General features: G+C 42.3%; 1 protein-coding gene across 1 annotated transcript in view; it reads left to right on the top strand.

The window, feature by feature from the left end:
- The first annotated feature begins 505 nt into the window (after positions 1-505).
- Positions 506-23,072, top strand: part of NPAS2 (neuronal PAS domain protein 2) — a 133,377-nt gene continuing 110,810 nt past the window's right edge. The window contains exon 1 of the mRNA XM_071580925.1: positions 506-636. The gene's annotated coding sequence lies outside the window, so the exon portion shown is untranslated. The remainder of the gene's footprint in view (positions 637-23,072) is intronic.

Raw genomic sequence — 23,072 nt, 5'->3', positions numbered from 1 at the left:
TAGAAGATCTCATTATTACACAAAACCTCTGACCAGAAGGTAGGCAGATAAAAACTTTCCTTTCTGCATAACCATTGCAGTTAGTAAGGAGATTAAAACCATTTTAGCAATGGTTTTTCTCTGTGTTAGCTTTTTTCTTTTTTAGTCTTCCTGTTGCAAACACAAGTGGAATCTCAGGATCATGGTGATCACCAAGGAAACAACTTCCTTGAGAAGAGATGAAGATTTAAAAGAATGAGAGTGGTTTGGCTTAAGGGTTAGCTAGTACAGTGGCTGCCAGACCTACACTGGATGATGCTGAAAACCTGCCCCCAATGTCTTTTCTGGAATACTGAGATAGTCTTTGTAAGGGGCTTTAGTTATTATCCAGATCTGAAACTCAACAAAGTCACATATCATACCCCCAGGTGCTGGAAGGGGTAAATCCTGCTCCCTGGGAACTGACAACATCCTGTCTCCCACCCAGCACTGCCTGCTGACTGATTTGGAAGAGGGAGTGACTGTGACTAGAAGGCTATAAAGTGAAGTTGATGTCCAATGCTGGCTGCTAAAAGGCGGTGAAGATGGAGGGAATTCATGTCAGCTTTTGCACTCCTTTTCCCATTGCACATCTTTGGAGAGACTCTCATTTGGAAGGTAAGTCAATCTATAGTCTCAGAGCCTGTTGTTGTACACAGCAAGAGCATTCACGAGCACTGGAGAGCTCAAGTGGCCTGCTTTATAGAAAGAGTCCTTCCTCACCCAGAAAGATGGGCAATTTCTGCTGGAGCATACCTGATGGGCATCCTGTGCTTCCTTAAACCTGTTTTTCTGGGTAGAGTCCTTTGCAAGTTCTGTAGTTTCAGCTCTGGAGTTTCATTACAGCTATGTCAAAATCCTGTGATGCCAATTCTCTTCAATTTTTGTTAATTGTTAAAGGAAATATCTTAATTGTGTAGAACATGCAAGTGTAACACATGACTTATTATCGAGAACCCAATTTTTTATGCACTGTAAAATTCCATCTGTCCCATCATCTGGAGTTGGCTACTACTCCTCTACCACACAAACAAATAAAAAGTTTTAAATATCCAATGTATTAACCAAAGCAGGGACTGATTTTATTTAACAGAGAGTAATGGAATAGCAGACTCATTGTTGTCCTGCAGGTATTAATGAGGGTATTATGTAGGAGTTCCTGTTCCTGATATCAGGTAACTTAATTCACAAATTGGTGAAACTGTGGTCCATTCTTAGGGGTTGCATAAGGAGATAGGACTGCAGGACATTTACTGCCTTTGGAGAGAAAATGGCTTGTTTTTTCCTACCCGCTGCTGATAACGCAAGGGTATTTGAACGTCAGATTGCTCTAGCGTACACTGGCAGAAATTATTTCCACCAGCTCAAGGTTTCTGACCTAATAAGCACCATGACTTTATGGCACTTGGAAAGAGTGCTTTGCACAGAGACAGCCCGTCCTCTGCTTGCTGGCAGGTCATGCCAGGTCTGCAGCACTCCTCCCTCAGCTCTCCTCACTTCCCACAGCCAGAGCATGGACCTGGCCCATACTCTGGTCAATTAAAGATGGTCAGTCTCAGTGACTTCTAATGTTGCATTTTTAGCAACATAAACTCACGTATCACATGCAGAGTTGGATCAGTCAATAAGGGTTAGAATGGCTTAGATAAGCAAAGGAGCAAAGTGTATGCTGGATCATTTAGGCTGCGAATCAGCAAAACTCCATAACTTTGCTCACATCTGTTCACAGTTGAGGCCTAAAGACTAGCACGTGCTTAGATGCTGCTCTGAACAGCTGGATTCTTAGTCTTGTGCGTTGTATGGAGAGGAGAGGAGAGGAGAGGAGAGGAGAGGAGAGGAGAGGAGAGGAGAGGAGAGGAGAGGAGAGGAGAGGAGAGGAGAGGAGAGGAGAGGAGAGGAGAGGAGAGGAGAGGAGAGGAGAGGAGAGGAGAGGAGAGGAGAGGAGAGGAGAGGAGAGGAGAGGAGAGGAGAGGAGAGGAGAGGAGAGGAGAGGAGAGGAGAGGAGAGGAGAGGAGAGGAGAGGAGAGGAGAGGAGAGAGAAAAACTAATCATTGAAAACTTGGCCTCTCCTGTTCTTTGCAACAACCTTGTGGTGTGGTGATGACATAGAGTCAGTAGCAACCACAGAAGACAGACAGGATGACAACAGCAGCCTTTGAAGAAATACAAAACACTCTGCTTGTTAATTTTTTTCTTATTATGTACATCTCTGGAATAAAACAATGGTATTAAACAACAATCTCTTCTCCTGTTCCCCCTACCTCGTGGAGTTTGGGTGTCAGTCTCCCATCAAAGGCAGCCCAAGACCTTCTGTTGAGGCAGAAAAACCCACGTAGGTTAGGAATTCTGCTGCCTTGAGCATTGAACATCCTTATGCTGCAAAAATAAAAATGAGCATGAGTATTGGATACAGTGCACAACCTTTTCCCACTGCATGGAATACATGACCAGGGCTACTTTAGGACAGGCACAGAGGAGAGGGCAGAGGGGATATCTTGTTTTTCCATCCTCACAGTGCTACCATGCTTACACAGGGCAGCTCTGGTATAAATATTTTTGCCTTGAAGACCAAATATAAAAGATAAATATTCCAAAACTGTCAAGCAGAAATGCATTAATTTTCCCCTGAATGAATCTAAGATGCATTGTGCACAAGGGGTGTGAATTCCTAGGCAGATTCCAAAAGAAAAAGTACAAAATCCCGGCTATCATCAGGTAATTTACTTCAGTGCAGTTATGCCACTCTTTGAGACAGTTTGTCCACCACTGGGAACTACCTGCTGAGCACATATGCTAATGCATACTCTGATTTTGTATCAGTTAGTACCAGAAGATGTAGAAAGGACCTTCTAAGAAAGGAGAAGAGGAAAGAATCATCAACCTACATTAGGATGCAAACTCCTTGCTCTGCTGAGATGTGGGGCTTCCTGGGACTAGCCATCACTTGAATTTAAAAACATAAAAATCAAACTGTCTTAACTTTAGTGGCAATTTTATTATTGCCACACAACAACATAGTGAGGATTTGCAGGGATAAAAGAAAGGCAAAGGGAACTCAGGAAGACTGTATAAATAACTGCCTGGTGTGATGAAACCATGCACAGGCGATTCCTGCTGCACTGTTGGCCAAGTCAGTCGTGGCTGCCCCCGGGTTAAGAGCAGCTGGGATCTGTAATCCAGTGTAACTCTCACAGTCTCTCCCCGCCGGGGTCAGCTGAGGACTGCAGCTGCTGGGGAATCACAGAAGGGATCACCAGGGTAATTCCTTCTTCCTCCTCTCCTTGTTTGCTCTGGCTGTCGGTGCACAGAGCAGGGACAGGTCTGCAATTCTGCACGTTTCCAGCTCTGTTCAACACTGCCCGTTTGGGGAAATTAACTCAGGAATCGAAAGTATGGAGGGAATGCAACCAATCCTCAAGTGCTCCAGAAGTCCTTGCCTAGGTGTGAAAACAGTGACCTGCCACAATCCCTTCCTTTCCCTGCTGTGAGCTTAGCAAGAGCAGGCTGTTCCCTCAGCTGAACTGACACCATTCTGTCAGGTTTGGGGCTGTTTGATGATCTACACTAGTGTCCTTAGGATGTGCCTAAAGACTGCTCTTTGCTTGTGACTCAGAGGAAAAAGTATGCATTTGAGGGACTATAATGTTCTTGATATTAAATCTGGGTTATTTTTGACAGACTGAAAATCTTCCTATAAATTCGAGCAGAAATTGGATTTGACCGGTTGGTTCACATCACAAATGCAAGTATGTTGAACTTCCCAAATACAGCAGCATTCCTACAGAGGGAAATATAAGCAGCAAAGAGGCAAAATCCCAAAATGCAGTTTCCTAATTTTAAGATAAACTCAGTAAAAGCCCTGATATAAGAGTTGACCATAATAGTGGTTTTCTCTTATTGAGAAAGGACTCGAGCACTGTAGTACCAAATCCCATCTTCCCCCTAGAGGAAGCAATCAGCCCTTATACAACCACCCTAATGGAGAGGGTAAGTTTGCCGTACAGAATCTGCCTTGACTCGTGTGATATGCTTTTACGTTTTCTTCTATCTGCCAATACTGCTGTGCTACACAGAATGAAAGAGGCAATTTAAAATGGTGTTAAGCCGTGTGCTGCCTGTGGAGCCTGTAGGGATGGTTTCATAGGGGTGCTTTTGTGGCAGTGAGCCAAAAGTAAGGCAAAATGTTGTGCTGCAGCACAGATCTTGCCCGGTACCTGCCCTTCAGCTGCTTCTCACAGGGTGAATCTGCTGGAATTAAACAGGTGAGAAGGATGGAGCTTTCTCTGATGTGCTGGAATAAATTTTCAAGTGTTATTTTTCCAATCTGCCCTTTCTCCCTTCCAAAAAGAATCAACAAGAACCAGAGCTGCAGCATGCTGCAACTGTGCTCAGAAGTCAGGAGTGGTTTTCCCACAGGCTCAGAACTGTAGGCAGCACTTTCATTTTGAGGAAAACCTGATGTGCTTCAGTTTTGGACATTGGCATTGGCTGCCCAGCTTGACCCTTTGTAGAGTGATGATCTGGCTCTGCTTCAAAAGAGAAAAAATACAAATGCTTCACCAATTTAGGGCCTCCTACATGTGTTCCAGTTTTGTTTCCTTCCCATGACTGTCCCAAGCCTCATCTTGGGTAAGTTGTCTTGTTTTTTTGCGAAAGGAAAAAGCATCAGGAATGAATGTCAAAACAAACCAGAGTTTTTACTGCAGGAAGATGAGTGATGTTGCTGCAAACCCCAGTATGAATTCTATGTGAAATGCCTGCTAAAATAGAGAGGTTTTCATAAAATAAAGCAAGATTTTCACGGGGGTTGGAAACGTCCTCCCAAAGAAAGCATAGCACTGCACCGACATAGCTGCCTTCAAACCATTCTTATCTGGGCCACCCATTGTGCTGAGCACCTCAGACCCAGACCCAAGCTGCCACTAGGGTTATGGTTAGCATTAGGGTTCAGAGAATAACATAGTCTAAAAGCTCTAGGGCACTGAGGCTGGAAAAGACAGGCCAAAAGGAGCACAGCACTGTAAAAAAATTACTACATACACATCTTTTCTAATCTCAGCCACACCTCCAGGGTTAGGAATCAGAGAACCACAAAGTCTGTTGCTCTAGGAATTGGGACTGATGTTACTTGCAAATATGTATCCCCTGAATTATAAATGTTGGGCACGTATAATCTGTAAAACAACAGAAGAAGTCAAATGTTCACACAAGCTTATTTTCTACAGCAGATTTTTGGCTTGTTCACTGTCCTGAGTGTTAAAGAACGCCTCTGTGTTTCTGAATGTTATCAACAACTACTGTTTCCTTGACAAAACCATGAGAGAGAAATAAATCTCATAAAGAGATTGCTAGGCAGCTGTTTGCCAATGGCTAAATGCTTGCAAGAGTTGCATGGTATTATCTCAATGTTTGTGCAGCTCAACACTTGACTAGAAATTAGGAATTCTCCAGACCACCTGGCTGCCAAGAACAATTTGGTGCTTTTATCAGCATTGTCTCCCTTTCTAAATGAATTACAAAAGCCAAATCCTTCTGCATCAGTGCAGAATAAGATCCAGGATCCTTAATTGTTAATATACAAATGCTTTTCTATATAATAAATTAATATATTCTATTTCGTAGAAAACTCTGCATGCCTGTCATGGAAGGCTGCTACACAGTTTCTTCTGTCATAAAGCAGATCTTCCCTCCTACTCTTCAGCAAATACACAGAAACAAGTATAATAGGGTTTGGGTTATTTTTTTGATAGTACTTGAGAAATGCTGGCAGGGTTTTGGCAATACCAGCTGTCCTGTAGCCAGCTGAATGGGACAGCAGTGCAAGAGTAAATGCACTTGTGCTGCCCAGCTGCAGTGTCACACAAATGCAGGGACATGGCAGAGCGCTCAGCCCACCTCTGATGGCCACCACGAGGTAGCCCTGCTAACACCAGGGATGCTAACAGCAGATCAGCCTCACTGTGCAGCATGCAGCAGAACTGTGCCTGAAGGGGACAGCCAATCTCTCAGGATGCTGGGCAGCCAGGCCAGCAACAGCTGCAGTCCCACTGTTGCCTGGCTCAGCATGACTTCCAACTCGTGTGAGCTGAATGTGTTTGTCAAACTGCAGCCAAAGATACTATACATCAGATGACAGTCTGAAACTCAGCTTCTCCATCACTCTACACTGACCTAAGCCTGTGCTGTTACCAGTGTGGCCATGCATCCCCATCCCTCACATCAGCACTGGTGGTCAGGCAGCTGACAGGGACCTCCATGCAGAGGCACACCCTGCTTGCTGTGCAAGCACCTATCACTGGTCAGGGGCCCCAAGGAGAGCATGTGGCCAGTGAAAGTGGGACAGTTGCTTTCACATCTTTGTGTGTGGTCCTGAAATTGCCCCTGTGAAATGATAGCTGTTCCTTTAACTGTAAATATGATGGCTGTGAGAGGTCTGAGTCTACAATGATAGATGGGGATGGTCTGAAACTCCATCTCCAGCGAATTTAAAGAGCAAAGCGTACAAACCTCTATTAAAAAAGGATTAGAGTGGAACTGGCCCTGTTCTGGGACTGGAAGTGAGACTGCATGTCCCCTCCAGACATGGCTTCTATGCTGGGGTCCACCTGAATATTCCCATAGATAGGCAATAAAACCTCTGTACAAGCGCTGTGTGTTACTGTTTTCTTAAAAGCAAGAGAAGACTTAAACAAAGCAGATTTGGGTTAATCAAGTGAAGCTATGCCAGTCTCAAGCTTGACATATACATGCACTGGGGCATGACTCACCCTTCAAACGATGATTCATCATTAGATTTTCTTGTGGGTTTCTATGTCTTTTGCCCATCCTTGTCTCTTGCCATCATCTCACAAGTACAGTGATGTTTAAAACATTAAAATTAGACTTCTAATTGAGACCTGCTCTGCAGCACATGTGGTAAAGGTTGGAGAGGTCATATGCCTTTTGCTCTGATGAGAGGGAAGCAGACTGTGGGTGATGTTTTTGAATGGGAGAAGGAGGGAAGGAAAGGGGCTGAGGTGACTCTAAAAGTGTTGATTCTGGAAGGACAATGTTGCCAAGCAATGTGATCATACATTTGGTTACTGCACAAGGAGCTGTAGCAGTCTGGTGAGCTTGGGAGCAGTGACCAAAACCCACACAACTTGCATAAAGGCATTTTACATTTTGCACTACATTTTCTTTGCATTAGCACAGTTATAAAGAGCTGAGTTGTGCAGCTGACCTCCAGCCCCATAACCCAGCACAGCACACAGCAAGGACATCTCAGGCTGTTTTCCAAGGACATTTTCTGCAGGGCAGGGCAGAACACTGCTTAGACCATGGCTTTGTCTTTTCCATTTGGGATTGGGAACTCTCTATCCCACAGGAACAAAGGCTCTGCAATCTCTGTTCATCAGGACTGTGGCTGTCACATGCACTTGCCCATCTCATGTAAATGTGTAGGTGTGTGTATCTCCTGTCTGTGTATTTGTGTGTGTGTAAGTCAAACCTTCTGCATACTTGGTGCTCAGATCACACCAGATAAGACAGCATTGGGTAGCTTGAAGTGCTTGGTTTGTTCCTTCCCCTGGACAACACAGAGTACAGCTCTAGTGCTGTGCATGCAAGGGATGAGCAAGAAGCCTTCCAGGAAGCTGTCTGGAGGCTGTGCTGGGAATGAGCAGCTCTTCCACACCACCTTATCACTTGGAAAAGAAACTACCCTCTGCCAAATTGTTCAGTAATCCTCCACATTCTATACAGTCACAGTAAACAGAACAGACTACCATAACTCCTAATAGTGAAGATACGAAATAAAACTATTTTCTTTCTAGACAAAACCTTCAGCCCAGCATTTTAACCACTCGTCATTTGGGAAGGGAAATTTGGCCAGAAGTCCAATGGCCTCTACATGAAAAGAAAGAAAATAAAAGTCTCTTCTTATTTCAAACACCCTGGTCTGTTTGTGTAAGCAGAGGGTAAGAGTTTACAGTAGATTACAGGTCACCATTTATAATGTCATTTGCTCTCAAACAGTCACCAGCTTTATTATCTGTACCCATTAGAAGCAGATTTGAACAGCAATGCCAGACTTTGCATATGTTTCATTTCATACTGTACAGTTCTAAAGAGAGAAATGAGCTCAGCAATAATTTTTTTAATCCAACTTTGACATTTAATAATATTTTAAAACCGTTACATACCCTGTTGCCTTTTGTTCCACCTGCTTTCTTTCCCCCCTTTATTTTCTTTTGCTCTCTATTACAGTTTATGTCTCTGCTTTTGTGTGTCAAGCCTGTAATGTATTTCTTCAGATTTCAGTAGTTTTCCTTCTTAGAATCAGCCTGCTCTCACCTCTCTTTCTTGGCAAGGAAGTCTTCTCTTTCTGATTGTGGCTTTCTTTAGCTCCCTTTTCCCTATTTCTTTCCTATTTAATACATTGCTAAGACTTTTTTCCTCCCTTTGTTATACGTCTCTCTTAAGTTAGTGCTCCTCTTTTCTTTCCCATCTCAGCTCGCTCCCTCATTTACCTGCTTTTTCAAATGCTCAGGGCTTCTCCCCTTTGTTCTCTGCTTTCCAGCCCTTCCACTCTTCACCTCTCCTTGTTCTGTCCTCACCATAGTCTCTCCCTCTTCTTACCCTCCTCTTGTGTCTTCAGCATTGTACACAATTTTTTGCCCATTTCTCTACATTTTCCCCACTCAAGGAGATGATCAAAGCCTGAGCACTCCTTTTCTGACTCCCCAAGGGGTTGTTGGGGAATTTATGTCTGTGTTCAGAAGACTCAAAAAAAGGAATGTCAGGAGAGCTGGTATGATCTGCTTGTATTTCTCAGGACCCTGGGGGAAGATAAAACCTAATGAGTTACTGAGAAAGTTTCTTCTCTAGGTTTGTGGTCTGTAAGGATGAGTATGGCCAAAGGCTTCTTTGGGATCACTGCATAGCCTGAGAGAGCATCCCTTGGTGGGACAGGTCTCAAGGCCAGATGGTGGGACATAGCAGGGAGAGTAATTGAACCACTTGCTTTGTGACTTCTGGTACAAAGGACACCCTCTCATCCCCTCAGCATGAGCAAGCAGCAAATCTTCCCTGCATCCCAGGGAGGCAGAGACCAAGACAGGGTTGGACTCCTTCCTCATGCACCACCTCCAGGTGACTGTTGATGTCCAAGGCTTGTCACCTTGAGGAAACCTCAGTTTGTTTTGTGTTTCTGTAACTGAGATATCAAACTAAACCCAACAAGTCTGGGTGACAATGTCCTGAGATGCAGATATGGGTTCCTGCTGTTTGTGTTTTGAAGCACCACAAACATACAGGATGTAAGCAAGGTTTGGAAATATTTCTATAACAATAGTGAGTAGTAATAAATGTATCACACTGAAAAGAGGCACAGGGCACTGCAGAAGGGTCTCGTGCTTTGCACTCTGGGTGAACTGCTGCCTAGGAAGGCATTCCCATTTAGCCAAGGCATGTAAGTAAAGGGTGAGCAATTACTGCAGGACTAAGCCAAGTGTGCCATGAAATTTAATTAAGGTCAACAGGCTCTGGTGTCTGGTGGGGCCTGAGGAGAGCCTTTTCACTGCCTCTGCAAACCGGGCTGTCATTATCAGTGTCCCAGGGCAAACAGCCCATTAAAAGTCACTGGAAGCACTCCTGTCCCCTCAGTGGCTTTCTGTCAGGCCTGGTGTGAATATTACAAATTAAGCAGAAACATGCAACAAGATTCCCTGCAGACTGCTAATTAGCCGTCACACAGTGGCATTTCTCATCAGCAGCTCTGCTACTTGTGGTGGTAGTGTCCGTGTAGGGGGAGGGGGTGCCAAAAATAGCTTTTGGCAGGGATTCTCTGCCGGCACGGTGGCACAGCAACTGAGGGACACCAAGCACCATGCTGTTGGGGTGCCGGCAACTGTGATATCACCATGGGTTTCATGGTAATGCAGCATGATGTACAGTGTCAGGGCATCATCCCCACCCTCAAAAAAATCACTTTGGTGCTACCACCTGGGAGCAGATCCCACAGGAGGGACAAGAGAAGTGTGGAGGACTGGGCTTTCCTGTACATGAAATATTCTTTCTTCACACGGAGAGCAGTAGTCACAGCTCACAGAGCCATCAGTTCTGCCTGTGGAGGGGTGGGATCTGCTCCCCTGACTCCCCCTTTGCTGTGCCCACCACTCCCTTCCACATCAAGTATGGTGGGCAGATGGTCCAGCTCTGCAAACAGTACCATGGAGGCGAGCAAAGTGTAAGACAAGTCAGACACCTGAAGGAGAAAAGCCAGGTTCTTCTGAGGCTTTTAAACTTACAGGATCAATATTTGTGTAATATCCATGTCATAGGACTAAATATTTGCTGTAGGTTTAAGTATTTCTATGCAGCTCTAGTGACTTCACTAGCCTCCAGTGCCTGAGGCTGCTGGTAATGAGCTGGAGTCACATACCAAACTGAATTGTTATTACTAACACGTTTAGATGCAGCCTCATACCTGATGAATGACACCTGCTGTGAAAAATGAGTGATGCTATTTTTGGAAGGTATTTATCTGGTGTTTAGAGGGTAGCTTTAGATGTATGCAATTCAAATACATTTCTTTAGGAAGGATAATGATCCTTACATTATCATAGCCAATGAAAGTATGTCTACAAGTACATGTTTTCTAAGTGCTGTATGTGTATGAAATGTGTATCCTAGATACCTAATGGCAATGACAGATCTGAGCTGTAAATAAATTGATAAGTCAAATGTGCATCCCTCAGTCCAGACTGCTAAATCAGTAGGAACTCAGTCTGGAAAGGAGTGCAAGATTGGATCAAACATAGTAAAAACAAAACTTATTATTTCATTTTTGGAGATTAAATCAATAATACAGATCTAAACTTGGATGACATTTTGCACACCACTTGGAAAATCACATTACAGATTTGCCAAGGTGCTTATTGCTGAAAACTGCCTTATGGAAAAGTTTTTGATACTTCTTTTGAAAATTGCAGGTATATTCTGCATCTCTTTCCCTCCTACTGCCCTTGCTTTTTCGAATCATGCTCCACAAGTCAAACAAAATAAGCCAATAAAATATTTACAGACAATGTTTACACAAGCAGGATTTTTTTAATTGGTATTTTTCCACTTTTCCTGACTTACAAGTGAAAGTGAAAATTAATAGTGGGAACAGGTGTGTATGCACAGTTGTCTTGCTTGATCCCTATTGATACAGACATTACCTGGACAGTGTTTAGAGTAGGCTTGAAGTGGGATTATAAAGGTGGATTTTACAATTTCTTTTTTCTTGAGACACCACCTTGTCCCCAGTAGTGTCACTTGGACTTTAAAAGCAAATGCATGAAAACTTCTTCCTCTCTTTCTCCCAGTAAAAACCTCCGAGCATTTCCAGATGTCCAAGTTTGGATTGTCTCAAGGTTTTATAACAGGCACATGCATCTCTGCCACTGAAAATATCAACAGTGCTGTCATCAGTGTCGTTCTGCACAAGGATGGACCCAGGAAAGAAATCAGACCTGCAGTATTCAATAAACACTATTAGGACTGCAGGTTGGCAGGTCTATGAACTAAAGATAGACCAAACCCAAAGACTAGCATGATTCTGAAACTTGCTTTTACTATTTTCTGTCTTTGTACTGTTGCGGGTCTAAAGCAGGATACTTCCTGTGCACTAGGCTGTCTCCTAGGAGGAGCTGATGCCATGACAAGCCAGGTCTGGATAAAGTATTTGTGCTCCTCTATCCCTCTGACACCTGGCACACCAGACCCCTCACCATTGGGAACAGGAGGGAGGCACCCGTGCCTTGGCTCAGGGCTCTACAAGGCTACCTGCCTTTCCAACTAGAGCTGCCTGGAGGTTGCAGTCCCAAGAGCAGGCAGAGTTCCCCCTCTGTCCAATAAAGTAGTGTACAGGTGCATGCTTAGATCATCTGCTTGAGCCCAAAGTATTCACATACTAACCTAATCAGAACCTGTATTTCGATGCTTGTAGACCACGGGTTTGTTCTTGTTATCTTACTTGTCAGCCCACTTCACATGAGCTGAAGTTGTTCATGGGCTGACATTCATCAGCATGCTTTTGGGATGCACACGGTACTCCTGCAAATGGTCTTTCAATTTTTTCCCCTCCAAAAGACAGCTAGACTCTTACTCTCAGGGTTTTTTTTCATCAGCATAGCTCAACACAATCACTTTTCTCTTCTTAATTAGCAAATTGCCTATCAGCAAATAAAAAATGGTTTTGTCACATTTTATTTCACAATTTCTTCTTCTTAGCTTCCAAACTAAATACCTTGCTTCACAAAACTATTTTTTCACAATACCATATTAGTCTATTATGGGATCTCAGACTTCTCTGAACAGCCTTAGGAGCTTAACACATATATTCTTAAAACAGTGTAATTTTACTCCTCACAGTGGGAGGCAGACATCATTCATAAAGTTCCTATTTCCTCAGGAGATCAGCACTGACTAATGCTCTATGCAATTAAGCATTTTAATTTAACTGTAAAAGTGAGAGGTTGAACCAGGAGCTTTTTCCAGACCAGCCTATGCTTTGAAAAACTGTAAGAAAGGCAGGTGCTTCAGTAAATGAATTTTTTTAATGGTTCATTTCCCCATCCCACTCAAAATTTATCATATAATATACCACGTCCCAAAAAAAAGGTTCAGTGAAAAGCTGTGATTCAGTGACAGACTGGACATATGCACAGAGCCAGGAGCCACGTAGGATAAACAAGCCTTTTATGCCAGCACCCAGAATTTGAGATCCAGAGCTTTAATTCAGAGATGATGAAGAATCTGTGTTCTATAGGAGATTAAGTTGCCTGTAATTTATGCTGTGCTTTCCAACCTTCCTTTCAGTAATATGCACTCAATTCTTCAACCTATATTCCTGTTAACTGGTGAAATTATCTCTTCTAAGTACTGCTCAGTAGATATATTAAATGCATTAAAAGTATTTACTATAAAATTCACCTGAAATTTGTCTAGTTAATTTCCCCAGTTTGCTTTAAGTAATGTGTGAATAATAAAACAATGGAAACAGTCTATCTTATCCTTATTTTATCACTGAATAGCACATTTACCTACCAAAATTACCTAAAATTTGTAGGCCTTCCTTCGCATTTGAACCAAGACATGTACACCCTCTATCTGGAATTGCAAGTTAATGACAATTAGGATTCTGCATTTTATTATGGCTGTGTTAAAACTTGCTGTTACAACATGATACCCTGTGGTGACTGCAACTTATTAAGGATTTAAGTTAATGTGAATTATATAAAAGCTTTACCTAAACTAGTAGTTTGCAGTAGTCATTTACAAATATTTCTCACTTCTTCATCCTTAGAAGTGAAAACTAAAGATACCATTAGCAATGTGTTCAGCTTGAGGGGGTTTTGAGAATAGGTGAGGATTTCATACCTTGAATCTCATGTGAGAACTAAAACAAATGGAGAAACAGACTCCAGTTAACTTCTGTCTTATTGTTCCACAGGAACCAACAACTCATGTACTAAAAATATCCAACCAAATCAAAGAACTTTATTGGGAGAAAATCCAGTGTTAAATCTCTGAAGGTGATTTTTTGTTTCCCTGGATATTTTGTATTCATTAGGAATGTCTTTCTACAGTAAACTCTTGCTTAGGTTCCTGGAACGGATTATGATAAAAACTGGTATCTCTTCAAACATTTGCTATTATAAACAACATTTGTTCTGGCAGAGGCAGACTACAATATCTGTAAAATCTGAAAAGTGATGGAGAAGGTAAGTGGGGAAAGGCAGTTCAGTATTTCACTTGATGCAAGAGCAAGAGGCACTGAGAAACACATCTGAGAAACATATCTGAAGAAAACCAACGGAATGCTGATTTCACATAGAGCATGTTTCAGCTGTGAAGCTTACTGCCACAACAGTAGGTCCTGAATTTTTCATTCTGCAGAAGTGCATGTTCAGGAGTTCCAAGTCAGGAGCAAATTCCAAAAGGGTTTTTGAAAGACTGTGGAGGAAGGAGTCAATAGGAACATTACAAAAAGTTGTCTGGATGCATTCTCCACTGTACAAAGTGCCCAAGTGGTTGTTGATTGCTGAAGCTATGATGGCACAGAAGGGGAAGAACACTCTTTTTTGGACTGTCTCCTGACTGTCTGCATTGAAACTGTGTGTGAGGTTGGATGGACCTTGACCCTGATCTAGTTCAGCCTCCATGGTAGGTGTTGGTGGCAATCAACCCCCCTATTTAAAGACAGCCATTTTTGAAAGGTGAATTCAGGTGTTCTTTCAGACATTTAATTTTAGCTCTCACAAATATGAAAGTTCAAATACATTTCATCTATATGAACCATACTCTGAAGCAATTTATTCTGTTTTCAGACCTGTCACTTTAATATTCAGTCTTGACAACATGAGAAGTTTTGCACTGAAGTAATGCATGTAGAACAGAAGGCCACTCACCTGCCCAGATGAGTTTAACCTAATCAACCTTACAGAGAGAAATTTGGCTGCTGATAGGATGCCTAAATTTAGCTGAATGTGATATAGGTAACTCTATGTGAGCTACAGGTCTAAGGTTCCATTAGAATCAATGGAAATTTAGTCAATAGGGAATGGAGCTAAGAGAGAAAATTCACACTGTTAGAAGATAAACTCCATCATTTGCTTAGCTGAACTACCCCTGCCTCCATTGACTGCAGTCTTTCGATCCCCAGTGACTAGTGCAGAAGTTTACACACCCAGCTGACATGTAGACACCTACATTTGGATTAATTGAATGGAGAGCTGCACTTAGAATTCCAGTTAAAACCTACAGAGTTATAAATAATTAGTCTATGCTGAATGAATCCGGTATTTTTAAGTCTTAGGTCTCTGCCACACTAGTCCACAGGTCTTCCTTCTGTGAAAAGAACAATTCCTTCGGAAGAGCTCAGTGCTTTAAGATATATACAGTTAATTTTATTTCCTTTGTAACATCCACTAGGAGCTCAGGTTAAACTAGCCCATCTTGGTACAGAGAGGTACTGTACCTTGGCATTAGGGAGACTGACTAGCAGCTAACAACAAGTGAGTTCCTGTTGCACATAAGTCTTTTTTCCTGATTTTAGAAGATTTTTTAAAATCCTGGATACTGCCTCTCTGAAAGGAGATACACCATGGCTGTGCCTACATAAACAGTTAGCAATTTCCAGACATTTTGGAGTCATTGTCTGAAAGTCTCTAATACTGAATAAAACTTGAGTCCTGGCATTGGCATCTGTCTCTGAGGGGGCATGGGTGCAGCACCCAGGACTGGAGTGCTAGTGGTATCATTTGAATGGAGAACACAGTCAGGATCCAAGGCTCAGACTTCAGTGCTTCCTCACTGTGCTGTGTTCATACAACACTCAGCTTCTGAAGCCAAGTTTGTGTAAACAAACTAATCCACCAGTGCATGATAAGGCACATCATCACATACATGAGAACTGAAAACAAACTTGAGTACCTCCACAAAGATACAGCCTAGCTGATTTTGATTATTAAAACAAAAAATAAACGTAAAGCAGCATGAGCATGTGTTTCTCCTCGAGTACTATTAAAGGGTCAGTTTAGCTAATTGTTCTCTGCCCCAGCACACAGGAGGGGTTTCTGAATGCCACATTCTTCTTTAGCCGTCAAAGACCAAAAAAGATGGGCTTTATGCAATTTGTCTGTGCTACATTTATCTCTACCTGGCAACGACTTTGCTGTGCTGGCTGCGCGCTGCATGTTCTGTACCTCATCCATAGCATCATATCTCTGCATTTAGAGCTGAAAACATAACAATGTCAGATCTGAAGGGAGCTATGGTTGCTTCATCCCTTTCCCCTAAGCCCCACAGAATCATGCCATCTTTTGACTCAGGTCTCATGTCCTCATCTTTAAGTTACAGTACAATTCATCTTTCTTGTCCCCCTGTCTTGACAATTCTTTGTGTATGCTGATCTAATAATCAGGAAGAGATTGAGGGGAGAAACTGAGAGGTGGAAAGTGAAGTGACTTTCCAGTGGTAATAAGGTAGTTTACTGAACTTCAGACTTACACTAAAATCTCCATGGTCTCAGCAAAGTGCTTACATTACCAGGTCACACCAAATCCCTGCAAGTCTTAGTCCATATCTCTCACCACACCTCTGTCCATCTCATCCCAGCTACTTGTCCTCTCCTTTTCTCAATGCTCCAAGTGTTTGCCAATGGCCTCTTCACCCTCACTTGATGCCTTGCCAATTTACTGTCAAAACCCTTCTCCCTATCCGCCTTTCCAAAAGCCTCCTTCTTTGCCAGGCAGGAATGAATGGCTCCATGCCATCTTTCCATGTCAGTTTCATATTGCTGGAATTGTACAACACACTCAGATCTCTGTTTGAATAGCAAACTGTTACTCAGCTTCCACTGTGAATAGTGGCTGCCTGGGGCAGGCATGCTCACAGAGCAGGTCTTTGCTCTCTACCTTTCTAAAAAAAATAATCAAAGAAAGACAAAAGTCAAAAGCTCATCATGCCCCAAAGAAATGTCTGTCTCTGTAGAAGACTTCCAAGTACATAAGCCAAGCTAGAGTGGTAAGGGTAGGAAATTTGCAGATCAAAGGTTGTGGAAATATGAAGCTCTGTTTGTGTGATGCAGACCAGAGCTGTTTGCTTTTCGCACAAGTAGTGAACAGGCCAGTACACTCCTGCCAATACTGCATTAACATCAGCTTTTGAAAGTTGAATGCCGCTGCTGATTGTTGCAAGAAGACCTAGAGCAGAGCTCATTTTAATTGAAATGAAGCTTTCAGACCATTTCACTCACTCTCATAAAGCAGCTGGAGATACTTAGGCACAACTTTGAAAAGACATTTTTAGTCATGGGTTCAATATTTGTACCCAATTGCACTTGGCTTGAGGTTGTCAGACTAATCCCAGGGAGTACAGGCCAGTGCTGCAGGAGGAAAACCTGAGGGTGGGCATCAGCTGGGGGCTTTTGTGGTTTAGTGGCTTCCTTGGTGGAACCAAGTGGGAAATAGGTACCGGTTACCCTGGAAGAAGGAAACATTGGACTGAAGTTTGGGTCATCACTTCTGGTTTTCTACAGTGCCGTTATCAGACTGACTTAGTAGTATCAGCACAGACTAGATTAAATTTGTAACTTATAATAATATACCTAGCAAGGATTGTGAAATGAAAAAGGATGATATTTACAACAGCTTTCAAGTAAGGCAAATATCTGACTACGTCTTTAAGAGCAAAGGGGATATTTTCTTAAATAAACAGGCTTTCTTCCTGCAAGTAATAGATTGCAATAGCAACTGGCAGAAGGATTCATCTATTTCAGTTGTTTTCATGGTTTCATTGGTTTGAGCTCTAACAAAAATATTTAAAAGAAGGGAGTACACTCTATTGCAGGGAAATTGACAGAGGGTTTCTTTTATTATTATTCTATTCTGTCATACTTTTATTTTCACAAGTTTAGAACATTTTGAAACATTTCCTTTTGCTGTTCAATTTTTCTGTGGTTGATCCTCCTTCCCCATTCAGCATGGCTGTATTTTAAACATAGCCCGTCCAGAAATCTTAGAAGGTACAATGACTAAGAATATGTTTTCCTTTTAGCAATATTCTAGCCATTCGTTTCCTTCAACAGAGCTAAATTTCCAGATAAATTAAGACAAATTTCTATTTTTGGGGGTTGGATTCAGCAGGGCTATTAGAAAAAAAAATAAATAGAAAGAACTGTTGAGTTCATGTAACTGAACTGTATTAGGCAACTCAGAAGGTCCTATAGACGCAAGAGTCATTGCACATGTTATCAATTATTAGGGAAAGAAAACAAGAACACCATCATGCACCTGCAGAGCACCTGTGTGCACTTGGATTGCCTGTTGAATACCACATTTAGTCCTGGTCCTCACTTTAAAGGAAATATAGTGGAAAACACTCAGAGAAGAGCCACAAGGATGATCAAAATCATGGAGCAATTTCCATACTAGGTTTCTTCAACTTGGAAAAGTGATGACTGAGAGGGCACATGGCACATGTCTATAAAATCAGAGATAGCATGAAGAGGGTGGAGAGAGACTGATTGTTCTCCTTCTCTTTCAATCAAAAAATGCGGAGGTACCAAATAATGCCAGCAGGTTCAAAATGAGCAAAACCAGATGGCTCTTCATAAAGTGTATAGTTAAGCTGTGGGGTTCCCTGCAGGAAGATGTTGCCTACGGTGGTTACATGGGCATACAGGGAGATGCTGAGAATAAACTATTGACAGCTGAGGAAGCACTCCAGGGAAGTGCTGGCTTGTGCTATTCACTTCCTCAGACTTCTCTTTCTGGCCACAGTTAGAGGCAGCATACTTTGGTCTGGCCCTGCATTTCTGTTCTTATTTTCATAATTGCTTTCTGATAAAACCACCTGAGTCCCTTGCTTTGCCCCAGATACATCCCCAAACTCAGACAGGAATAGGACTATTATTGCAGATACATCTGTTTGTAAAAAGGTGCTGTAGTAAATGATTTACTGAAATATACACTGCAAATCTAATCAGCAAACTGTGTTGGCTGTTCAAGAACAGGAAATGATGATAAGAGTGTCAAGAATAAAGGAGCAATTCAGTTATTTTAGGGTCTTGCAACAACTGGCACTACAACAACACAGCCTGTGAAACTCTTGTTTTTAAAAGAAAAAGTGTTTTTCCGTGTGATGCAACAGCCATTGCACTATAGGTGATGGACTGCTGTCATCTTCAATCCAGCCTGGCAGAAACACATGCTTGACCAATGTTAGCAATTAAGAAGGCTGAGACTCACTCCTCACCCAAATCACAAAGGTGCAAACTTCCCCTTGGAGACATACTTCCCACACAGAGGCTATAAATAGCTCTTTGGGAAATATTTTGCTCTATTTAGCATTTTATTAAAAGCATTGTGTAAAATGTATGCTCCATGACTCTGCACTGTTCATCTGCATGTAATACCTGTGGCAATTGATTTTCTGATGGTGCATGAACTGCTAATGTAAAATGTCTGCAGAAGACTTAAAGATGAAATCTATTTTCCTTGCAGAAAGCCTGTATAATCTGGTTTTATGCAGGAGAAGTACATCTTAAAGGAACCAGAGTGCAATGCAGTTCCAGCATCTCTGTTACTGCTCCAACCTGTGGCTGCAAAGATGGCAGCATTAGCATATCACAAACACTGGTGATAATTTAAACACCTTTTATTCAGTATTAAATTGCTAACACAATTTGCACCAGCAGCTCCATTAAATACATATTCTTCCATTTATGCCATGTGTTTGCATCCACACACACTACTGTGCATTTATCTCTGCACCCACCATTTCCATTCCTGGCAAACCTTCTGGTTGATTCCAGTGGCATGGAGAGGGAGAACATCACCTGCCTCAGTGGGCTCGTGTCTGTGTGCAGTCAGTGCCACCACATCAGGCCTTACAGGCTGAAATGACTCTCCTTCTCTGCAAACAGAGCTGAGGGCAAATATTGCCTACAGTATCTGCTGATGCCGGAACACTGCAATTACTTCTGAAATCTAACCTAATTACAGTTGCTGAAGAATTTTTCTCCATCCTCTTTGGCTCATTTACAGTTGTCGCACTTTCTCCTTTATGTCTCCCCTCCTTAAGTCAATAGTTATCTTTTTAACACATTCTTTTCCTCTGCTTCCTTCCCTCATGCAATGCTCTGTGCAAGGACAATATCACAGCCTCTGCTACCAGCTGCATCTGTGTGCAGCCTGCCCTAGTGAGGGAAGCCAAATGCACCTCCCAAGTTCTTACAGCCAAAGCTCTGACTTAGTAAAAGCAACAGAATACCTCACCTGATTTTACATTGGTGAAATTTGTTTCAAAGGTTTTTTTTTATTCGATGCTCTCCCAGGGCAGCCACAATGAAATCAGAACCACATTTGCATCAATATCTGGATGAGGAGCTGACAGCCACAAAAAAGGAAGAGCACTCCATGAAGTAGCCCATTTTCATTGACAATACAGCAAAGAAATAATCAAGCTCAAAGGAAAAAAGTTTTCTGAACTTTTTTTGTTAACTGTATGACTACGCTCAAACTACGAATTTAGAACAGCAAAGTAAATTGTTTTTAAAGGCATTATTTAATGTAGTAGGGTTTTTTTAAATTGTTACCAGAAATTTAGTATCTGGACAGGGATAAGCATGTGGCAGAACACTACTAGGACCTCATTGACATCTAGTGCCTAAGGACTGCTGAAGTTTAGAAAGATTAGAAGCCATGATGAAGGGATGAATCTGATAACAGCAGATAAATTCAGACTTCCACATTGTCTTGACACTGACAGTTGGCAGAGCTGAATATTTGTGGACAGATCCACATACCCCTGAGTTTGAAGATTTTTTTTTAATATTTCTTTTGTTACTTACTTAACTTTCACATTTCAATTCTCCATATTTCTACTAGCAAGTGTTATAAGTAATAATATCACCATGAACTTAAGGTAGGTGCAAGGTAGAATCTTGCACAGAATCAAACAAAGCTGAGAAGAATTTGAAAAAGCGAGCATGTGTTGGTGAGTAGTGTAACTCCAAAGATGTGAACAAGAACAGTAGTCAAGAAAAATAAAGAGGACGGAGAGCAATTAGCTAAGAATTTGGAAAATTGTGGAATGCTGACAGTGATGAAGAAATCCAGGCCTAACCCAGATACTGGTGAAGTCAGTGGAGAGGGGGAATCAGGCTGTCTCTTGTAAGGACTACACCTTCTTGTTGCTCATCTTCCTTTGAAAGAGGTAGAAGGTCTCTGTGAAACCTGCCATGAATTAAAATATTTGTGCAGATCCATAAGGATATGTAGCATAGGGATACATGCCAAAAACAGTACTACCACAGTGCAATAGTAATGCAAAATGTAATAACAATTAGTCTTTTTTCTCAGTCAAGGTATGCACAAAGATGCTGCATTTGCATTCAGACTTCTCCCAGCTGTTCTTAATTCAGCTGTGGCACTATAACCCCTTATTATCTTCTGTTTCATTGGGATTTCCAGATTAAAAATAGCAGATCTCTTACTCCTGGGTTTGAGTTTGAACTTCATTCTCTTGAACAACTCTCAAATCTGAACAAGCTCCATCAGCCTGATTTTAGACCAGAGCCTTTTTCTCAGGTACAGACACACCATAGTTCCATACTCCTAATAACCAGAGCAGTCCCACTGAAACTGGATTTTGCCATGAGATGTATTCTCATCCTGCTGTGAGTGAACAAAAGGTCTTGTGTGGGTCAAGAGGCGCACAGGCACAAAACCCACAGTCAGCCAGAGGATAAGTGGATCATCTCTTTCCCATATGAGAAGGAATTATTTCCACAGCTTTGAGCTTTGGCTGGCCAGGCTCACACACACACACACACACACACACACACACGCACACGCACACGCACACGCACACGCACACACACTCTCTCTCTCTCTCTCACAGTACGCTCCATGGCAATTGAGTGTACACGTACAGCTCATGCTGCAGCAGTTCCCAGAAAAGCTGTAAATGCTCAGCCACAAGATTGCAAGGCAGCAAGATTTAGGACTTTCTGGGCACCCAGCAGCAATTGCAGCCCTTCCAAATAGTAAGTCTATTCAATATTTGGTAACTAATTTTTCAACCCATGCCTTCTTCCTCCCCACTCTGTGTATTAACCACTTAAAGAAAACCTGCAAACACTTCTTTGAATAAGCTGGAAAAGTCAAACCCTCAGGTAAGTTGTATACCTGGCTAAGTTCTTCTATGAAAGTCCTGGCAATAGATTTTTTTTCAAACCAGATCAGACTAACGTAAGTTCAAATCAGCAAAGTGGCTCTTCTCTTGTAATAACCATGCAGAAAAACAAAGAGTTTGGTTTTCTAGGTGAATTGATCCTGAAGATCCTTTAGATATCCTACTCCAGGGCTTGGGGCAGCACCAGTAGAATGCACTTGTTCATTTCACTGTGGCATCTCTCTGCCCTTTCATGATTTGGAGTCTGCACTGCTGATTGATCAGTATGCACTACCTCTCCCTCCCTCAGGAAGCTGCAAGCCACAGAGAGAAAAATAATGCTGATCCCCCACAGACTGTTCCTCTCTGCAGAAATTTCTGACAAAATTGGTTACAGAAGTGTGTTACCCAAAGAAGGACCTCCTCACATCTGTCCTTGTGCTCCCAGGCTCACCTGCCCCAGCTAGCAGACACAAATGATGTGAGTCCTGCAACATGAGCCACTAGATTTCTTTGCCATTTATTTGTCCCTGTTCTTCTCTCTTTCAGCATGGAAGGCAGAAAAACAAGTGGCCCAAGGTCTGTCCTGCCCCTTAATTAATATCAATCAAATTAATCCCTGTCCATCCCCTTTTTACTTTCTTGAAAACTAAAGAGAAGAGTTTCATATTCAGTGCAATTTGATCGGCTCTTTGAGGATCCTTTATTTTTTTTCTACCATGCTCATCTCTCCCACAGTGTCATCCCTGACTTTTGCCACTGTTGCTATTTATGTTGATTAAAGGATGATTATTTGGGGGAACCCTTTTTATTTCCACACAAATGTTAATCCAAATGTAGGTTTCACACATAAATTAAGGGCTGTAAATGACATCTTATTTCCCCACAACATGTGCTGGTGTCTGCTAAATGTTAAAAGCATTTACATAGCACAGGTAATCATAAAGTCATCACAGAATGTTTTGGGTTGAAAAGGACCTTAAACACCATCTAGCTCCAGCCTCCTTGCCATGGGCAGGGACACCTTCCATTTAACCAGGATGATCAAAGCCCAGTCCAACCTGGCCTTCAACAATTCCAGGGATGGGGCATCCACAGCTTCTCTAGGCAATGTGTTACAGTGCTTCACCACTCTCACAGTAACATCTAATTCTAATGTTCTAATTTCACCTAATATCTAATCTAAACTTGCCCTCTTTCAGTTTAAAGCCATTACCCCTTGTCCTATCACTATGCCTTTGTAAAAAGTCCCTGTCCAGCTCTCCTGTATGCCCTCTTTAGGTACCTGGAAGGCCTGTGTTTCCGGGTTGTGGTGGCCAGGCTCTGGCAGCAAGGCTCTGGCTCTG

The sequence above is a fragment of the Pithys albifrons genome, chromosome 1 (genome assembly GCF_047495875.1).
Source record: "Pithys albifrons albifrons isolate INPA30051 chromosome 1, PitAlb_v1, whole genome shotgun sequence".
In the NCBI taxonomy this organism is placed as follows: domain Eukaryota; kingdom Metazoa; phylum Chordata; class Aves; order Passeriformes; family Thamnophilidae; genus Pithys; species Pithys albifrons.
Note: the sequence above shows the minus strand (reverse complement) of the source record. Positions and strands in the feature narration are given on the sequence as shown.